Source organism: Watersipora subatra, chromosome 1, assembly GCF_963576615.1.
Source record: "Watersipora subatra chromosome 1, tzWatSuba1.1, whole genome shotgun sequence".
Taxonomy (NCBI): domain Eukaryota; kingdom Metazoa; phylum Bryozoa; class Gymnolaemata; order Cheilostomatida; family Watersiporidae; genus Watersipora; species Watersipora subatra.
In genome coordinates this window covers 62,848,607-62,854,462 of record NC_088708.1, presented here as the reverse complement: position 1 = coordinate 62,854,462, position 5,856 = coordinate 62,848,607, and positions in this window count along the sequence as shown.

The following is a 5,856-nucleotide window of genomic DNA, read 5'->3' as shown; positions in this document are numbered from 1 at the left end:
TCAAACCAATATGGCATCTAAGACACGCATGACAGAGTACCTGTTATGCAAGCGATCGCTCATGGACTACAAGCTCAGAGTGCGCGACTATTATGTCCTACAGAAAGAAATGTCGTCATTTGCGCAATTAAATTAATTTGATGCCCATGCGCAGCTACACAATTTGTTTGCTTTCCAGCTGTTGGATACATAATGAGTCGAGATTACGCAGCTGTCCCCAGGTCTGAACCCGGCCTCACCTTAGCATGCGCAGACAAAGGAGTGCCACACTGATAATTTCAAGATAAGATAAACTTCACTACAGGATTTGTAAATTTTTGATGGTTTTAATTTATACGCTACCACGTGCACAATAATATATATATATATATATACAATATATCATTATATTTTTAAAACAACAACTGCAAGAGACTTGCCAAATCATTAGTTCAAAAGGCAATGATGAAAGCGGGGATGAATTTGAGCACAAATTTAAAAAACAATATATGCATAGTGCATAAAATGCTTTAGAAAAAAATATATTTGAAGCATATAGGTGTCTTTTAATGCTTTTTAAATGCTTTCTGGAAGGCTCACCTATCTGGTATGTCTATGAAATTTATTTTAAGACTGCAGGGCTTTCTGCAATGCTTTAAAACAGTATACAGTTCACAAGCTATCGGCATGCTTAATCCATCATGGCTAACTGATTGTCAATGACAGTAGTTTAAAAACACTGCTACATTAGGCAGCAGTAAAAACTTTTGTTAAATCTTTTCTTTTTCAGTTTAATATATATGATCTCTGAGTAAATACAACATCTTTAAAATTTATTGAAAGCATTTTACTAAAAGCATTGAAGTAAGTAAGAACGTCAAAGTTCAGAGTGACAGTGAAATGACATTGCCTTAATTAGTGTGTCTCTATCAAAGCCGGGCACTGCTACACTTTTGCTGTGTCATTTGCTGTTAATTTCTCTCATCCTTTGTCCAGCTGGAGACACTCCATAGGTATTACGTAATTACTCTCGCATTGAGGGTCTGCTGCGCCAAATTGGACATTCACTGATCCCCATAGCTCGTTGCTCTGGAGTGATTATTTCTAATCACAATCATTCTAAACATAGATGTTTGGATTCATCAAATTGAAAAAACATTTAAAATCCCTAATTGGAAATTATGCAACTCCTATTAAAACATACATGATAATAATTGAAAACTACCGTATGATAGAACAATCTTGTGCCAACACAATCTGTTTGAACTATTATAGCAATAACAAGTAACAGTTATTAGCGGAGAACATTGGCTAACAGAACATTTCAGGGGTTGATGTAGATCTGGCCATCCATAGGAGCTTATTTGAGAATTGAACAATGAACCACAGTTTGAATGCCAGGAGTTCTAATTGAACAGGCAACGGCTGTCTAAAAAGATAATGAAACTTATGAAAGGTTGGGAAGTTAAAAAGGAGCCTAGCTTAATCATTCTCCAAGTTTGTGATGACAGCTCACACCTAAAAAACAGAAGAACATTGTTTGGTTTAATCCAAACTTGTAAATACTAATGATTGGATCCGATAAGCGCCCCTAGCCCATATAGGTTGCTGTTTTTTTAGGTTTGGCTAACAGCTGAAGCCAAATAAGTAACTAATGTATTATTATTATTGTACCAGAAAATGTGGCCAATATCTTATTATTGGGTTATATAACATCTATAATAGATGTTATATAACTCAATTATAAGATATTGGCCAAATTTTATGGCAAAAATTTCATTAAGAGTTGAAAAACATGTTTTCTTGAGTTGTTTGTGATAGATAGCCAAGCTACTTAATTGCAACGCAAATAAATGGCATTTTGTGCATTTCAAAAGCATAGTAGCCAGAGCTAATGCTTTCACTTCTACATATACAGTGAGGTAGTTGGTATAATGAATCAATTTGGGAGTGGCTACCGGTTTCTGTCTAGATTGCGTAATAGCAAATGTGCTGAGGTTCTACCGTTCTGCTATGTCATACTCTGAACGTTTGCTGAGCCCTATAGTTTGTTGTTGATCTGTATTTCATTTTCATAACAATAATTTTATGAACCTATAAATCTGGAATATTTGATATAAAAAAATTTCATAAAAGGCTTTTATAAATAGACTTGGAAACAATATTTCAGTTTGTTTTTATAACTTTTTTGTGCATTGATAAAGCGATGTAAAGTACAATCACTACAAAGCTAAAACAATCCTCCTCAATATTTCTTACTCTTACAAAAATATTACTTTCACTACCATCAGAGTCAGTGCTGCTATTTTTTGTCGGTTTAATGAAAAAAAAAGTAAATCTGAATTAGCTATAATACCATCAACATAAGTAATTATCTGTTGTCTAATGTAAGTTATGTATCTTGGTCTACTAAAATTCACTAAATGTCTCTCATCTTCAGCTCTGTTGTGATACTCTCCTTTACTGTTAAAGCATACGTAGCTCACTGACTCCAGCAAAACAATGCTACTAGCATAACTCATCAACGACAAAAACAGATACAAAAACCACAGCATAATTGCTTTATAATAGCATACCATAACATACCTTAGGCAAGACTAACTAATGACGAAAAACATCATGAATACTTTAACAGGTGATTGAATGTGAGCCAGTGCTAAAACTAATATTAATGACATATTTAATGACAGACTTAATCCTACTCTGCTTATGATAGGTAATCCAGTTCACATGTATCTCGGAAGGTTCTTACATAAAACTTACACAATAATGTTGGTTTTTTCGGTTGGAAATTTCCAAACAAAAATTTAAAATTATCTTGTGATTCAATGCTAATTTTATACAACAAATTTTGGACAACATTGTCAATACCATAAAAGTCCTAAATATCACTGGTTATGTTGTCAACGGATAATAAAATCAGGCTACTACGCAATTACTGGGAAGTTCGCGAAAATGCGCAGTCGACCATATATTTCACATAACTGAGCATACGGCAGTGAAAGCGTATACGACACTGTATATTGTTAGTCATATGTATATTTAGTGATCGAATCTTAGGAAAACCAGAAACATGAGTGTACCAGGACCTTTGAAATTGAAATTGAAAATTGAAAATTGAAATCCATTGAAAACTACCAACTAAAAATGTATAATGGTAAAAATTAGATTTAAAAAAAACAAAACACCAAAGGTAATATCAATTAGCTACCTATAGGAAGTGCAACTTTGGCTTTTCCAATCGTTGAAAGAATATACAGTAGGCCTACATTACGAGCACCTGCAGCATAAATAATATTTTCCAGTGAAGTTTACAATATATTGATTGTACAATATAAGAACAGTAAAATACATGTGAATTGCACAACCCATTCAAAGACCTTTCCAAACTGACCTTTCGGGCATACAAAGAGGAAAAACTTGACGTAATTTTTTTTTAATATGTGGGGTGTACTGTAACTGCAGTAATATTAGGGTGCATTGACAACTTTTCTCTGTTTTTGATCAACCTCATTTGTTTTTTACCATTTTCCAGTACTTCCACAATAACTTGGGGAGCGTACATCTTTGACATTCATTTACAACGATTTACTAATTTTTCTAAACAGCAATGTATAATCTGCAAAGGAAAACTAATAACAAATATTTTATGTCTACAAGGAAACAAAACAACAAAATATTTTACAAAAGCTGTTCTGCCTGCTCATCACCTATCTGTATTCAGAGGTCAAGGTTAGGAAAAAATAGAACTAGTGATGATACTCCCACTCGTTACATTCACATTGGTGGACTTACGCTGTAACACCTGCACCAATCAATCGCCTTTATATTTATGAACATTGCACAATTACCCTATTCTCTGTTTTGTCGGTACATCTGGCAATCTGTCACAACCAACTAGATTGCTACAAAAATTATATACATAATATGTATAATGCTATATTCACATAGTCTTCTCTCTTACATGTGAAGCAATCAATATAAACTAACGTTTAAATCAAAGTTGAGAACTTACTCAACTTAGCATGTAATATGGAATTTTTTTGGTAGTCGGAAGCAAAAACTTTACAGAAATGTATGTCGTCTAGACTTTAGTTCTAAGAGGTATAGGCCTACGTTATAGGAGCGTTTACTGTATATGGTAAGAGTGATGGGAGTGATAAGAATGGCTTAGCCTTGTGGTTAGTCACTCTTGTTAGTAGACTTGCGGTCTGAATGTCATGAGTCCAATATACTGCAAGGCGATTTTCTCATTGCTAAGGCTTTATCGCTATAATTTGGTGAATGAATGACAGACAGACAAACATTGAGATTCGTGTATATATATATATATATATATATATATATATATATATATATATATATATATCTGGATTTAACCCTGCATTTATTTATTCTAGCTTGTTCAAACTGCCATTGTGTTATCTTAAAAATTCTAGCAGCAAGGCCAAACGGCTAACATAAATAATATACAAGCTAGGGCCCAGACAGTTCTATTTTCCAAACAGCTTTCTGTAAACTGCATCATCTGATTTGCTCCAAGGTCAGCATATAGCATGCATGCATATACCGTAACAAAAATAGGTATTTTTAATGTTTTATGTTTGAATGTACATGTTGGTTCTAGTAAGTGTTACAGAGCATGCTTTATTATTCACATGTGTGTTCTACCACTCTTTAACTAGCTCTGCCTTACAAACCTGGCCCTTCAGGCTGAGAGCCACATAATGCGTATATAACGAGTATGTGATAATATTGCAAAATACTAGATAAGCAGCTGTAATAACATTGGCCTTGCTTTGACTGCAGCAGCCGTAAATAACATCTCTGTCACATCTAGAAATACTGTGACGATCAGTGTTAGTCTTGCTTCATAAATAGGTGTATTTATAGGCCCACAGGATAAACCCGGCAATCAGCTGAAACTTGACCACTCCGACCCATATTTCTCAGTCCATTGGTCACCTGCACCTAAATTAGGCAGGGCTAAAAATAAAGGGAGTAACAGACAGAAATTTGTGCCTGTCCCAGCAACTATAGGCAATGAATTGGTACACCACAATTAGCTCTAAAGGTTAGCTCTGAGGTTGATTAGGTAACATTGTTTTATGGACTGGCTTGATGATCTGGCCAAATACAGAGCTGAATGCAAGCTGATTATACTAATTAATCTTGGCTTCACTCACATTTCCATTGCTACATCATCCAATACGACTAATGTTGAAGTATAATCAAAATAACTATATTATAGCATTTGTAGACTCCTCCCCTCCTGATACATGGAGTTTTTAAAGAAGGTGCAAACCAACGGTGAAGGCCTCAACATCGCTTCAAAATCTTATAAATCGCACCGTCAAATACTTCAAAACCACTCCTGTCTCTTAAATAACCCATCTAAGAACTGTGGTAACTGAAGGCCAAAACTTCATGCTGGTTGCTTTCATGACACCAAGGCCAACCTTGCGAGTTTTCAAAAAGGGCACCTGGCTACATAGATGTTAATTAATATTGAGGTCAAGCCTTTTCACTTGTGGCTGCTACATGCCAACAGACAGCGTGTAATAAGAAAATTGTGATAATAATTGAATTTTCGCATCTGGTTGCATTTTTTCAACAATTCATCTCAACAACTATTAGACATGGTCATGATAAAAACACTCTAAAATAATTTGAGTTATGACATACTGAACTTTGAAGTATAAAGAATTTATTGTATTATAAACATTTCCAAGTTTTCCTAATATTTTTTCCGATATATGGTAAAAGTGAGAATCTTTTTGTCCCCTTGTTAATAGATGTTTGTGTGAATCCCTGTTGCTATCTTCGTTCAAATGTCATTCATGGACAAATTAAAAGTATGTTGGAAACTCATTAAAT